The following is a 15,323-nucleotide window of genomic DNA, read 5'->3' as shown; positions in this document are numbered from 1 at the left end:
CTCGAGTGAGATTTTGGAATTTATGCATTTCGATTGAAATATTGTATCGATTTTGTGTACTCGATCACAAAGTTATAGCAGTATGGATATATAGCGACCTTGAACCGTTTACGAGTAAAAGTTACATAAAAAAGCGGTTTTAAATGTTGGACGTGCTCCAATGAACGGAACACATTTCTTTTGAAACGCGTTTTTTGTTCGACTGGAATTAACGCAACTATTTGTAGTATCTAACCCACTTACACAGTCTCGTCGAGAGGAACGCGGAACCCTTTTCCACGCTTTTTTCCCGATCGAACGGCTAATTAGAATCCGATTGTCGATTCATGAATTCAATAAACGGCTAGGACAAGTTTTCGCTCGGATTCCTCAGCTCGATACGATTTTAATAAGTCTCGAAACATTTCTTCAAACAGTGCCACGAGATCCTGCCATTGTAAAAGTTCTCGAAACACTGAAATTGTACATTTTCCCATATCGGATGCGAGGAGGGAGATATTGGGGAGAATGTAGGGCATCCGATATATTGGAACTGTCAGACGGTACTTTTCTATGCGATATCAGACTGGCATTGTGTCAATATTTGAATAAAACATTGGCTGAAAAAAAGTTGTCGGATGAAAGGATGCCATAAAGGGGAGGAAAGTATCAGGAATTGCGTATTGGTTTTCTTCATAGTTTCCCACCGGGTCTCTTCGCTACTTTGCACTCAGAGCGGCAGCCACGCCGGCATAAAGTAAATCGGGAGTCGCAGAACGGTTGGCTTTGAACTACTTCGTTTACAAAGGACTATGAAAAGACACAAACTTCTCTCCCCTATCTCAAAGCTCTGTACGCTGTCGGTAGCTTGAAAATTGAATTTTATCCATTTCTCATCGTATTCAAAGTGAAACGCAAAGTTGGTCATACATAGATTCGCGTTTCAACTTGCATATCGTCGAAGAGCAATACACTTAGACTGTTGTCCCCAGATTTCTCGTACGATCTAATAATTATTATCAAAATTGATTCCCATTCGAGAAATAAATACAGGATAAAAATGCGCAAAGCTAAAATACACGTAGGAACACGAAAAGGGTCGATAATCTGCTCGAAGTAAACGTCGTAGAGTCAGTCTAGCTATATATTATATACCAAGGAGATACACGGACGGCCTTAGGACTAACCTGCCATTATCCCATGAATCTACCCCATCGCTGGCCCGTTTCATAGCCGTGGCCGTGGCAACCGAGCGTCCATCGTGGGAATTCCCGTTGATCCGTGAATTTTCCACAAATCAAGGCCAGGGGTATAAGGCCACGATCAAGATTTATTCCCACAATAAAACGGCCGGGTTGTTCCACCTTCCTCGGACCCTCGTTCCACGGTCCGTCGGTCGACGAAGCGGCCTCGTTGGATATTTTACGCGGTTCGCCGGCCTCGCTCGATGTTGGCCGCCTTTGGACACCGTTCGCGGGCATTGTCTCGTTATTAGTTCGGGAACGCAATTAGTGCACGAGGTCAGGGAGCGTCATGCTGCTTTAATCCGGGGTCTGAAGCCCGTCTGGCAGATTGTTCGTTTCCTGCGCGCGGTGCACCCTCACGATCCTCCCCCACCGCGTTTCCGTTCGAACTGGGAAGCTGGAGCGAAGTTTCGTTTCCGGAGATTTGCTCGCCTGGGATCGCAAGCTCTTAGAAGAAAAGAATTTCTAATCTGTGTGCAACGATCTCGAGCGATGCTACCTAGTTGTTAGAAGCTACGTGCACGTGCGAAGTGGCGGAAACAATGAAAAAGTGGCGCAAAAGTGAGTCTGATGCGGGCAAGGCGCGCTCGCGCGGTTCGCGTGCGCTCGCGCGGCCAGAAGCGTGAAGGTGAAGCCTAATCGCGAAAGGGAAACGTGCTCGCCGTGCCGGAAAACCCGGTGCTGACTGCGCGGCTACCTTTTCGGCTCTCCAATTACCATTTCCAATTCGCGCAGCCGCCCCCACGTCGGATAAAATGTCCCGCGAAACGAATTATAATTAGCACGAGCGCAACCGATAATTTTCGAACCGTCGCGACGCGGAATCGATTCGAAATGGCGCGCGCGCGTGCGTCAGGGGCGCGTACAATTAATGGCAGATTTAATTGGAGCCCGGGCCCGGTATCAAAATTACGTCGCGCGTGGAATTTATCGCGCTGCATCATAGAAAGTATCTGCTGCGGCCGGACACGTTCGTTCGACGTGAAAAATAACGATGAAATATGGTCGCTGGCTAGTTCGAACCGAGGGAGTAACTGAAATCGGATCGACTCTGCGTTTGGTAATTAGTCGACGCGAGGGACGCACGCTTGTCTCTGATTTTAGAAATTTACACCGCTTCGAGATCGTTGAATCATCGTGTGTCAGAGAAGCGTCCAACTTTCCAAGATGATTCGACAGAGGAAAATTGAACAATTTTTTTTTAGAGACTCGGGACTGTGTCTTCGGTTACGTTTATAAATAGCAAGAACGTAACACCAGCGGTTAATAATGTAGCTACGCTGTAATTCGTTTCCTATAAAAAAAAAGAAGAGGAGGATCCCACTGGCCGCGTCGTCGATTTATTTTTACGCGAACAATCACGTGGCTTCTGCCACGGATTACATCCTACGCTGCTCGCGTGATGCTCGTCTTCGTCTCTGATGTTTCCTACGGGGTTAGCATTTATTATCCCGTCGGTCGAATGTTTTTCCACGGGCTCGTACCGGCAGAGATGTAATTTACGCAACGGCGAAATTTACACGCGCGGAATCGCGGCGCGCCGGATCGTTTCGCTAGAGGTTAACAAGAACCCTCTAAAAATAGCACCCCTGAAAAGGACAATTGATGCACCGTCGATAGCAAGGCCTGACGTCAGCTCCAATAAAATCGCCATCCTGTTAAACGGCCTGGTACCAGATGCGCCGCGAGTTCCTTCGTCTTCGTCGTCCCGATGCGCCCGCGGTGATTGAGCATCAAGGTCGACTTATTAAGCGGCTCGATTCGCGTCGCATTAGTCGCTCGCAGGAACATTCTTAATAGTACTGTTTGTATCCGCTTAATCGGCGAGTTAAGCCCATTTTCGTTTCGTTATTCCCGCGATAATTGCCAACCGGGCAATTTGCGGCGAGCACAGAAAGTCGTAAATAACGAACGCCGTTGCCAGCGCGCCAGCTTCACGGCGACGGAAGAAGAAAATTTCACAGGCGGGAATTTTAATCTCGCATCGCGTGCAACCCCGCGCGACGTTCAAACTCATTTAATATCAAGTGACGAGCGAAAGCGTTCGAAATTCAACTCGCGCGGCGCAACGATAAACTTCAGCCTCGAATAGGAAGCGGTTCGGTTAAATGGAGCAGCAATCTTGAAGTTTCTCGTGGCGAGCGTCCGCGAACGTAATTAGCTCTTCGTGATCTTCAAGCATGCAAACCATGTAAATATCGGCGCACAAGTATCCTCTAACGAGATATACCCACGGTATTGCTTTGTTCGGTTTCATTTAAATTCCTCTCGTCATCCTGTTCCAAGTTGATGTTCGCGGTTTTCTGGTAAAAAGAGACCCGCGTGACTGGGACGGAAGCGTTGAGGTTCGCGTTCGCCGCGTCTGGAAGCGTCGTTGGCGGACGAACGTTTGCATGGAACCGGGCGGAAAGAAACAGGTCAGCGGACGGCAGGCAGCAAATCAAGTAGAGGGAGTCGATGGAGGCAGGAATCCGCTTTCGAGTTCCTCAGCTTCTTACTAGTAAGAGGCTCACGGAACGACAAGTAATTAGGTTGGCTCGCAGAGTTTCAGTAATAGTCATGCCCGCTATATAGTTTCAACATTTAAGTCTCTCATTACAGCGGACTCATGGTTGGTCGGCCACCGCTCGACAAATCCGTCACGTTCTCGAGCGTTTCGGTACGCGTTCGTACACGCGTGCACACGCGCGGTTATTAAGCGACGAGTATTCCGCCCGTTCGAGCACGCGAATAGAAAACTCCCTCGATAGCCGTGGCTTTTGTCAAACACGTTCCAATGTTCATTAAGAACTTGAATCGAGCGCGAGTCACTTCAGTGGGTAATTAAAAGCGTTTTCAAAATGTCTCCCCTTCTGTCTTTTACTCTACGGCTTGAATCGATGTTTAACGGGATGAATGACCACTTTGTCTAATGAATTATGTTATAATCCATAGAAATGATCGTGGAAATCGTTTATACCTTGGCTAATAACCTTGCGATCTGAGTACGAAAAATTTTTCCAGATTGAAAGGGAGAACAGTTTTTTACTTTTACCGTTATTGCCGTTTTTATAGAAAAACGAAGAAGGGAATGTATATGTAACAGGGTACAGAAGGCAATGTTTGTCCGCGACATGCGACACGGTGTTGCGACCATTCCATTTGCGAGTATTGTATCGTTTTTCTCGGTACACCAACCGAAGTGCATAGCCAGTTTTATGGAATTGCAGTGGAATTTCAGCTGTATATCTTGATTCCGGGATTCGGAGCGTAATGCATACTACAAATCTATCGATACACGCGGATACTCGCGGATATAGGGCGCGCAGATATGATTTACAGTCGGTTCAGTTTGCGGAAAAATATTTGCTCGTTTTCGAACGCGATGCCGTCGCGTTTTAAGTACCGTTCAACTATCTACCGGAGAAGTATCTCCAGACAAAAACAGCCTAATTTTATAATGGATAATAAAATAGACAAACTTTCCATGATCGAATCGGAGAAGTAATGTCACACCTTTCGCACCGGTTCGCGAAATAATTTTCTGTTCCGTACATTCTCCGCATCCCAGAGAATTCGAGTCGACCGTACGCACGCTCGAACGGCTTGTGCACGTTGGTGTGCGCGAGGAACGAATGTGCAAGGCCGTAGATCGACGAAACGGTCAGGGAACGGGAGAAGTGCCATCTCCTCCATAGAAGAAAACTGGTTTTGATTTCGTGTGCTGTGATCGCACCGACACACGCGAGACTCGAACAGGTGAGGGCGATCTAGTACGTCAGAATTCCTCCTCGCGTTAGCCCCTCCGCTTGGGAATTTCCGGCGAGCCAGCTCCGCGCCGTACGTGTGTGTTCCTTGACCTTCTCGTCGATATTAGTTTCGTCGGCTCCTGGCGAGGTCCCACGATCGATCGACTCCGCTTTATCTCGTTTCCGTCGCGAAACGAAATTTTGCTACTTCCACGTTTCGACAATTGATACTTAATTCTAGCGCATTCGCAGGTGGACGTTGCGTTTTAAGCTTGGAAAGTCGGGGGTGGTATCGAGTACTCCTTTTTTAATCGTCGTTTGAATGGTATATCAAAGCATACTCTTTGTTTATTCGCGTTTATTAACGAGACCAGGAATCTCTTTATATGCAAATACGACAGCATTGGATATTCAAGAGGTAGCTGATGTGCTGTGATGAACGTTGGCTCCAGACTAGAAATTAGGTACAAACATCAAACGCGAGAGGGAAATAGAAATGAGTTAAAGTATCCGCTCGCGAGAGTAAAGTTTTAAGAATCGTTGCTTATTAAAATTTGTTCGTAGAATTTGATTCTGTACAGAATTTTTATTATTTTCCATCCGCTGTTACGTTGCTCTTTCCGGATAATCCAAGGCTGCAGAGAAACAGATTCTGCTATAACAACGTTCAGGACTAGGTGATGTAAACTTTGGCTAGAATCTGTAAATACAGTATTGGATAATAGCTCTATTGATTCTCGTCTGTTTAAATAGCTTTCGCTCTTTAGAAACCTTGAGTTACTCGAAGGCCACGGTGCGTGAAATAATCGTGAAATAATCTCGCAAATGTAAGAAAGATTTTTCCTTCGCTAATAACGCGCTTGAAACGATAAACGGCAGAGAAAGTTCCCAGTAGGATCGTGCCGAGTGTATTCCGTGCGCTGTTTTACGCCGTTCGATTGCTTTGGTACACCGAATGATATAAATGATAGAAAAGGACTTAACAACTTGTTGCATTATTATCTAATTTATCAATGTTGACTTCGTCCATTTGAACGTAAAAAGAAAAGTGAAACTCTCAGAGGAGAGAAGTCGGAAATGATCGATCTCGCAGAATTGAACGACTGAAATATTAACTAAATTCTTCAATTAAGACACGTCCCTGCCAACTGCTTCATAGACGTTTAACGAAAATTTGTACGAGGAAACCAGTCGCATGGTTAATGTAAGTTTTATGTAAAACTTGTTCAACGTTCTACACTTTACGATTCCCGATTCGGGCGCAAGTCTACTTTATGAACTTCATATTTTTCCATCATCGCGCCGCTCCAATATTTTCGCCGTAAATATTGGGTCCTTCATTTTTCCTCGGGAAGGAAGCATAAAACGCGAGATAGTGCGGGAACATTTACATGTTACATCTATCTTCTTTGCTCACTGCTGCTCGGCAAACAAATCGGCCAGAAAACACCGGGACGCTCGAGGACAGCTTTGGAGCGGAGTAGCCGGCTTGATGGCCAAGCAATCTCCCCTGTAAAGCGTAAAAAGGGAAGAAAGAGGGAGAGAGAGAGGGTACAGGGACGGCGAGCTGTAAAAAGCGGGAAGCTTCCGTTGGAATTTCCAATTTTCTCTTATCGTTGTTTCGCGGGTCGCGTTTTACTCGTTCCAAGAAATCCGTCCTGCGACCTCCCGCGTCGACCTCCACGGTTCACGGTCTCCATCGCGGCTCGAGTGGCCATTTCTGGATCGTTGCGCGTCTTACCACTAAATACTATGCCAGACTCGTTTTTAAGGAGAAGACGGAATTATTTTTGCACCCTACCTAACCATATAAGTGTACGGAAATTAATTCAGCCACGAGTCGAATTAAGTTACAAAAAGGAAAAAAACATTACCACATTCTGCGTTTAGATTTATCTTAACAATAACAGATATATAAGCGAAGTTTATCTTCGAGCAAATTCCTTAATCTTCAAGTTCATGGAACGATGCTAGAGAACGAAGAGAAACAAAGCTGAAGACGATTAAACTACCCCTTTAAGAAAGAGAAAGGATGTTTCTTCGATCTGTACACATAATCCACGAAATCACGCGCATGAAGATATCTCGTTTTACGAGGCGGAGGGACTTTTTCGAGCACCTCGAGCAAAACCTCCCCCGATCCGTCGCGTCGCGGCGGTCAAGGGCCGCGGATGCGGGTGCAGAAGGTGCACGCGGCGTCGTGTATACACGATCCAGTACACAGGCGTTGCGCGGGGGTAAAGAGGCTCGACAGACAGCGGCGCGCGGTACATTCTTCGGGTACACGCATCGAGCAGGTTCATAATCACCTGGCCGTGCACATACATATCGAGCGACGCGAGTTAGGCCGTTTCTCTCTGGTTTATAACCAGTTTCGTGTAACCACCAGGGGCGGTGTAAACGTGGCTGGTGCGCCTGGCTGCGGTAGAGAGCCGCTCCGTCCAGCCGAGGATCCGCGGCGTGTATTCACGGCGGCAAGAGCTCGCCGTCGTTCTTAGACCCCGGAATATATTATGCGGACTGTATATCGCCGGCACAATGCCTTCTGTACGGGCATAATGTGCTGCACGCCGATACAATCGGAGGGTGAACCTCCGCGCCGCGCTATACTCGGTGTCGTACGTGTACATAGCACATTGTTAACGTTACGCGGGTCTGCTCGTCATGGATGAGATCGAGTTCAACCCGCGTGCCCGCGCGAATCGCAGTTTTCCTTCTCGAGTTTGCGCGATCGCTGGATTTTTCGAAAATCAGTAGTACGAGTCAATGTATAGTGATGGTAGTCGCAAAATTGCAATTTCCTTTGAGACCAATTAAAATTATCCAACAGCTCGATTTTTCTCAGTTCACTGTGCTTCGCGTGGTATCGATTTCGTTACAACTACAATTGATTTCGGCAATTTGAAACGACTTCGGGCAGTGGGGTTTCAAGCAACCCTTAAAGTTTCGAACGAGATCGAGATACCTTCGATTCTTCATCGATGTTGGTATTGTTATCTAAAATCGGTATAATTTCAACTATCCATCATTCGAGACTAACTCATTTACCCTTGCGAATGTAGATGCAGCTCGAAATCAGGTTAGTGAACTTCGTACCATTCGAACGGAGCCCAGCGAGTCTCAAGGGCTGGTCTCCGATTCTCATAAAAGAAATTCAAATACACATTTCTTCCGACTCCAATTTCCAATCCAATTCCAGCACGCTGTGTACCTTCCCCTCTAAGTAATCAGAAAAAATTGAAACGTACCTGTTCCCTCGATCCCATCCCCCGGCGCTCGCACGTGTTCCCGCCACCGTGGAACGCAGACGGCCGCTTCGTTTTCGTTCCTCGCGGGGGCCGCTGAATGACGACGCGGCCAGCCGTGTATTTTCGAAGCGCCGCTTTAACCCCCGCCGGTGTATAACGTAACACCTTCGCGGTCGGTGAATCCTCGAGGCGGATGTAAACGAGCGGGCACGGGTTATTTCCAGAGCCCACGGTTTTCCCGCGAAATGTGTGCAACGCGTGTCTAGCGATGCGCGCGAGGCGGCTCGTTAAATATTCGGAAATAGCACGAATCGAAAGAATATCGCGGGCCCGTGTCCGTCCCGCGCGGGAACATTCTGGAATTGGCACGGTCCTCCTATTGGCGCGTCTTGGATTTCGAAACGGAGGAGGTTCTTCAACGATCGTCGGGCGGATAGCGTGGAGCGGAGTCTCGATGAGGAAATTTTGATGCGCGCCAGGTGTAACCAGCCAGTGACTCAGAGACGCGTGGAAAATGTGCCAATCTGCCGTTGCGGAGGGAACTATCGGAGAGACAGCGTGGCCACAGTGAACCGTAGATTTCTTATCTTCAGTTTATCGAGCCACCTATTTGTAACGTTTCAGAGAATAATTGATTTACTCGGAATTTATGAGCTAAGATTTTATCCGATCGCTTTTCGTTTAATTTCCGAAAGGGATTGTATCGTGAGATAAATTGGTTATTTGTTAACTTAGTTTCTAATAATTTTCTAGTCACCGTAGTAATCATCTGTACCAATTTTACCCAATGATTTCGATATTCAATTAAACTACTCGTTACTTAATTCTTTATCTCTGAAGAATTCCAAAGTACACTGTCTTAGAAGTTTGTTCACTTCTAGTTGTAAAAAAAAATCAGAGGTAAAAGATTATGGTATGACAAGCTTCTACATCGCTCCTCTTACCTGTACTCAAACTCACCAACTAAACGCATTGTCGAAACGGACCTGTCGGTCGAGCACGAAAACGTGCTGGCGCGGAGCGTCACAGGAAGCGGGTTGTTAATCCGCGGTCTCATTTACACTAATTGGCTGATAGGGACGCCCGATACGAGCGATACCAGGCCACGTAAGCGCGAGCAAGAAGCGTGCCGATATTTTCAGAGGGCGAGGAAGCGCCCTCCGCGTCGTGGACCACTCTCTCTCTCCCCTCAGATCGTGCGAGACGCTCCGAATTGCTGTTTCGTCGTAGCCCTTCCGTTTCACAATTTTTCCCCCATTCTCTTCCCCTATTCCCGTCAACGCTGACATTCGTGCGTGAATATCAAGCCCCATCAGGCGATTCTGCTGGAGCGTGTGTTACGTTGATACGCAGGGAGATTGCGATGAAGGGTGAAGTGCTAAGGGCTGCGCAGGAAAAGGGAGTTAATTTGAGATGTTCCGTCTGACGTTGGTTTGCGAGTTTCACCGTTCCCGCTTCTCTTTTAATATCCCCTTGCTTAAACGAAAAACGAAAAGCGTTTGGATGTACCTGAACTTCTTTAGGTAACACATGTACATCGTGTTGGTCGTAGCTACGAAGATAACTTGTCCCGACAGTTAAATGGAAATATTAGAAACAATAAGTCGCCCCTTCCTCGTGTGTCCTCCTTTCATCGAGTACCTCGACGACACCCTAGGGAGCACAAAGAAGGCTGCTGCAGCGCGTCCACTTCTCTTCCATTACCTTAATTTCCCACCCCCCTGGTTCTTATATATCTCTCCCCTAGTTTCGCTTCCGCGTCGCCCTGTCTTTCGCACGGATCGTAGCCCCTCCGTTTCATCCGAAAATCCCGACGATCCTGTTGGATTCGCTTGGTGAAAGCCCGCGGCTCGGAAGAGGAACACGAGCAGAAGGGGGAGAAGGGGAACGAAGGCAGCGTGAACGCGGAGACACCGGTGAAGAGACCACCCTTAAAGCTCGCGCGACGTTAATAGCCGCCGCTTGGAAGCCCCGCTGAAGGGGGACGCGTCTGCGGCCGAGTGGATTTTGAACACGTCCCTCCGGTGCGGATTCTGAAGAACGTCCCTGAGAACGGGAATCAGCGGCGAAGGGTCTCTCGGTTAAACAGTGGCTGCGAGCGTTGAATGGCGCAGCGAGTTTCCAAAGGGCCAGCTACTCGCGCGAATTTCACCAACCATCCGTTGATTATTGTGTCTCACGGCGGATTTATTGTTACTTGACGAACAAACGTCCACGCGAGTGTACAGTCATTCGTGTTTTATTCAATGTAATTAGTTTTTAATTATTAATCGAGGATGAAGTGTCTTAATACACAGAGAATAGGGTGGGACAAGTAAGATGTCTATTTAATTCGATTCTTTTGTTCGGTATTTTAGTCGGTATACTGGTCAGAGGGAATAAGACGAGCAGAAATATTCCTCTTCGTTTACGAACAAACGGTAATAACAGAAACGATGTCGGTTCGCGGTGGTTTACGACCTGTACACCTGGGTTGAAACGTCGTCCAAGGCGTACGGACGAGGGAAATCAAACAGCAGCGTCCCACGCAGGAATTCTTGGCGTTCCTGCCGACTGGAAGTCCTCGCCATTCCCCATCGGTGAAATTTCGGAAATCGCGCGGGCAGAATGCCGGTGAAATCGCGGGGTATCGTGACGGCCTGGTTATATTATACACGGAGTCGGCAATTACCGTTAATTGAGTGTAATAACCCGGTGAAATCTTAATCGGCTACGTATGCCGTGGGCATCGCCGAGCAGGCGTCACGGATTTGTAGGGTAACAAGGAAGGACGCGTGTTTCGCATATTTTCCTCGGATCTAGTCGGCCGGCTCGATTTCTCGCCGCGCCAGCCCGAACGATCAGCCTTTCTCGTTCACACGCCGCGTTTTCCTACCGCGTCGCCATTTCCCCGTCCTGTGAAAGGTTAATCGCGGCCGTTCCGTGGGTCACTTTTAACCGCGCCTCGGTAAATCGCCTCGCTGGGACGTTCGACGTCACCCGGGTAACATCTCGCAATTTGTCCACGGTGCTCGACGTTTCGTCCCTCGCGAAATAACGAGGCTGTCCTCCCGCGAATTTCGAACGTGACTGAAATCTGATCTTCGACTCGATGTTTCACTTTGCACAGTAGTCGCGAGCTATTCCGTACGGGAAGACACATCGACGGTGATTTTGTCCCTTCTATCGGGCACGTTCCACTAAATTATTTCTAACAGCTGATCTCGTGGCTGATCTCTTGGATTTTATTCGATCTTCCATTCGAAATTATTTTCAGAGTTAGAAAGGTATTCGATGTAAGGAAGGGTCTTTGGTTTGCGCTGGCAATTTCCTGCAGTCGCGTCGGCTCGCGATGTAAATCATTCGAGAGAATTTCGCGGCACGAAGGGTCGGGGCAAAGGTTTCTGAAACGTATTGTCAAGACGCGAGTCTGCGGGATACGTAACTCGATTACACGATGGCAAAGGACAGCCGTAGACGGGCGTAATTAGATTTTTCAGGTAAACCAATTTACTACAGCTGTGGATTAGTATTGTGTAGAAGTGTTTCGGGTCACGGAAATTGTTCCGCGTACTTTGAGCGAAATTTCGCCTCTCGCGTCACTTTGACGCTGAGACAGGGCTCTCTTGGTGTCCGAATTTTAACGGCCTCTTGAAATTACGGCTGACTACGATGAAGAAAATTGAATAGCTCGGAAAATTTCTCGATTAAAGCGTGCATAGATGTTGGCTATTTTTACTCGATCAGATACGTGATTAATTCGGACGATAACGCGCTGATGTCTTTTTAATTCGCTCCTGTGACGCGACGGTGTGTTCAGATCGAGGTGAACGATTGTCGTAACAAACGACACAATTTTTAGTCAATGGTTCATACTATTTATAGATTTCATTTCTGCCTGTATTATGATATGTAGCTCGTCGAAGGTTGTCTGCATTATAGAAACGATGCACAATAGAGACTGGATAGTTGCATACAGCACTGAAGATCCTTGGACACGTCAAAACTCGACGATCAACGCGGTAATCGAAATGAAATAGAAGTAAAACGAGCAACATGCTCTTTTTTCTCTTCGTTCATCGATAAGCAATCGTACATGACATATGTTGATGGAACGCAACGTTCGAGCAAGGTTCGCGTATCATTTATCAAGCTTGCTACTGTACTTTCATCGTATCCACTTACATCGCGCTATCTGTTCACCTTAATACACGTTCGATTCGAAACCGAGCGTCTTATCTGCGCGACTAATCAAGCTTAGCAAATCAAATTGAATGGAAAAAAATTAAAAAGAAATGGAACAAATCCCCCGTACAACTTCCTCCTCCTCCTCTCCATCTACGAACTTTCGAACGTCCACTCAACCCAGTCGACCGTATTCACTCGTCCCTCGAAGCGCATCGATTGCGAGTCCGTCGAGAGGGCGGGAAAAAGGTTCGCTCGTAGACGCGATAAGGCGGATAAACGCGATTACTACGGCCGGGGACAGGGGTGTAAGCTAAACAGCGTCGATTTCCGCGGGCCTCCCGTCGTGCACGCGGCAGGGGTGGCTGTTTCGAGGCGCGGATCAACGGTCGATGGTCTGGCGACAGGGGCCGCGTTTCAATTTGCCGATTTCCAAAGCTCCTCAGGATCGAGTCGGTTGATCTCTGGAAAATTGGATACGTGATGGGACTTCCCGGGATTCACGGTGGAAGTTTACGAGCGTCCCCTGAATCTTTGCTGGGGTAGCTGCGAGCGGCGGCGTTCGTTCGTTCCCTTTTCTAACCGTGGATCGAGGTAGAACCCGGTGGAGATCGGTGAGCGTAATCAGTCTCGAGGAACGTTCCTCGATCCTTCGATTGAGATTCGCGTTTGTATCTAGACAGCGAACGCCCTCGATACTGGTGGCCCCCGGTTTGTTCGCTCGGTGCCAACGAGACGATTGGTTTTCGATAAATTGTACGCCACCCTTTGAACGGAGCGTGCGGGTGGGTGTCAAGGCTGCGAATGATCCACCGTAGCAGGTATTCGTTTTACTCGAGCTGTTCAACAAGCTTGGAACGAGAAACGAACGAACTGTGGCAAAGGAGCGCGAGAAGAGACGGTATTCTACATTTCCATGGTGTAGACTTTGCGTTTCGCTTGTGCGGAGGCTAACGAGGTACGCGCAACGTCATCGCGCGATTCAAAAAGGCAATCCACGAGCGAAAGGGAAACAAGAACGGCAACTATTCCAACTGGCTTTGCTCCATCCCTCCGTCTAACCCCTCAAAGGGATTCCACAATTAGCGAGATAATGCGAACGAGTCGAGACGAAAGTTCAGCCCACAAACGACCCGGTTAAACAATCGATCCGCAATCGCATCCGTCTTTCTCGGTTCGCAAGACGTACAAACCCGCGAAGGCAAGTCAACAAACATCGATCGTGGTTCGAGGCGCCGCGCGAAAGCCGAGAGGCTAATCAGAACAACTCGAGCTCGTCGAACCAAAATTCACGATCGTCCCTCGTTCTCTGGATCAGCTGGCTGACGATCGACGCGTGTTCGCCCGCGGAACGCAGGCATGCAATTTCAGACTAATCTCCCGGGGCGTTTTCGAAACGCGTTTCATCCAGTCTAATCGGATCAGTCCGGTTCACCACTGGCTACCCACGCACCGCGCGCGTACACACGCCCGCGTTTCCTTCAAAGCGGTTCGAACGCGGTTGCGCGTCCAGCATACCAACGATGAAATTGAACGAGGATTATTAATTGGCCCCCGCTGTTGTCTACCTGCTCGCACGGACTCCACGAATATTTAACGCCTCCGAGTGGTGCACGAATCCATGTTAGACTAGGACGTCCTTAATGATCGCCGCTGCGCACACATAGACGACGGCGTTCTTGCACGTTCGCCCCGTATTCGGGTCAACCGAGCAGTTGGCCGCTTTCTCGGCGTCAGGCTACGTTCCAGCTCGAGCGAGGGTTCCAGAGACGGTGTATCGTCGTTGTTTCTCCTCCGCTTTTCCCCCTGGTTCTCTTCCTTTCTCGCTGTCCCAGCCACCGCGAAACTCTGGGAGCAGGGAAGTCCGGTTAGCAGCGTGGAGCGTTCCACCGCTCCCTCGCTCCGTCCCGTTCTATCTCTCATCGCGAGATTTATTCGCGACCCTACCGAGCGGATATCTACGAGCAGAGGAAGTCCTTTATTTCTGCGGGACGGCAGCGCATGCGAACGCGGTTTCAACGTCCCTACGGGATGCGTTTGTGCTCGCGCGGAACCAACCGCCAACCCTGGTTCCTTTCGTCCCGTCGAGCGTCCGCTCGAGTTTTTTCCGCTCGCGTTGTAATCGAGTAGCAGAGAGTTTAATTGTTACCACGACTACTGGCACTCGTTCTGGGAGTTCCGTTTTACGGGGCCGTAATCCGTGCCCTCTTTGAACGGCGTCCCTCGCGATCGACGCGTTTCGTTAAACGCGCTACCCCCTGCAAGATGTCGATTGGGAATTTAACGCGTGCGATTTCGGGGATCCTCGTTAATAGCTTCGTTTTCATGTACGTAGTTTGGAACTGTGAAGACGGTGTAAGCTTTGTAGAAACGTTGTACTTTCTATGCGATTGGTGAAAATGTTTCGATCATGCATATGCGAGATGATTAGAGGCAAAGTGTAATTTCAGACAGATATCGCAGGATATTACAGTCTCGTTTGTACCTTAATGGTCAGTTGTCACTTAAAAAGTATGGCACCTTATTCTCGTTACGTAAGGAAATCGCCGATAGATACTTAATCCGGTGGGAACTTTTGGGACATCCATTAATTTCTTAGTTATGGGCAAGTTTCAGCTTTGTAGTCGAGTTAAGGGGGAAGTTAAACGAGCGCGGACTTGGTAGAAAATGAATGCTCGAGTTATAACGGGGATACTGTCTTTGTAACGAAAGGGGTCGTGTTAAAAGGCGAAGTTGGGGCAGTTATCCTGTATGATTGAAAAAGTTAAATTCGTTTTCGAAATGAATTCTTTGTAATGGGTTCCTTTAATCCTTTTACCCGTGAAATCTCTTTCGCGCGCGGCTGTTGGACGAAGATTTTACTTGTTCGAAAATCGCATTAAGTTGAGAGGAAGTAGATCGGTTTTGCGGAAGTTCGGCTTGGCAAGGGAACGGTAGGGGAAGAGTTCGTTCTTTTTGTG

At 48.3% G+C, this 15,323-nt stretch overlaps 3 protein-coding genes across 5 annotated transcripts in view; 1 reads left to right on the top strand and 2 right to left on the bottom strand.

The window, feature by feature from the left end:
* The window catches only part of LOC143422087 (2-aminoadipate transaminase), a 129,610-nt gene extending 117,896 nt beyond the window's left edge, over positions 1 to 11,714 (bottom strand). Inside the window, exon 1 of the mRNA XM_076892484.1 lies at positions 11,711 to 11,714. The gene's annotated coding sequence lies outside the window, so the exon portion shown is untranslated. The remainder of the gene's footprint in view (positions 1 to 11,710) is intronic.
* The window catches only part of LOC143422093 (RISC-loading complex subunit TARBP2), a 373,185-nt gene that overhangs the window by 83,869 nt on the left and 273,993 nt on the right, over positions 1 to 15,323 (bottom strand). The gene's annotated exons all lie outside the window — the stretch shown is intronic.
* The window catches only part of Fhos (Formin homology 2 domain containing), a 187,527-nt gene that overhangs the window by 14,283 nt on the left and 157,921 nt on the right, over positions 1 to 15,323 (top strand). The gene's annotated exons all lie outside the window — the stretch shown is intronic.

The sequence above is a fragment of the Xylocopa sonorina genome, chromosome 3 (genome assembly GCF_050948175.1).
Source record: "Xylocopa sonorina isolate GNS202 chromosome 3, iyXylSono1_principal, whole genome shotgun sequence".
Classification (NCBI taxonomy): domain Eukaryota; kingdom Metazoa; phylum Arthropoda; class Insecta; order Hymenoptera; family Apidae; genus Xylocopa; species Xylocopa sonorina.
This window is presented reverse-complemented; position numbering and strand designations above follow the sequence as displayed.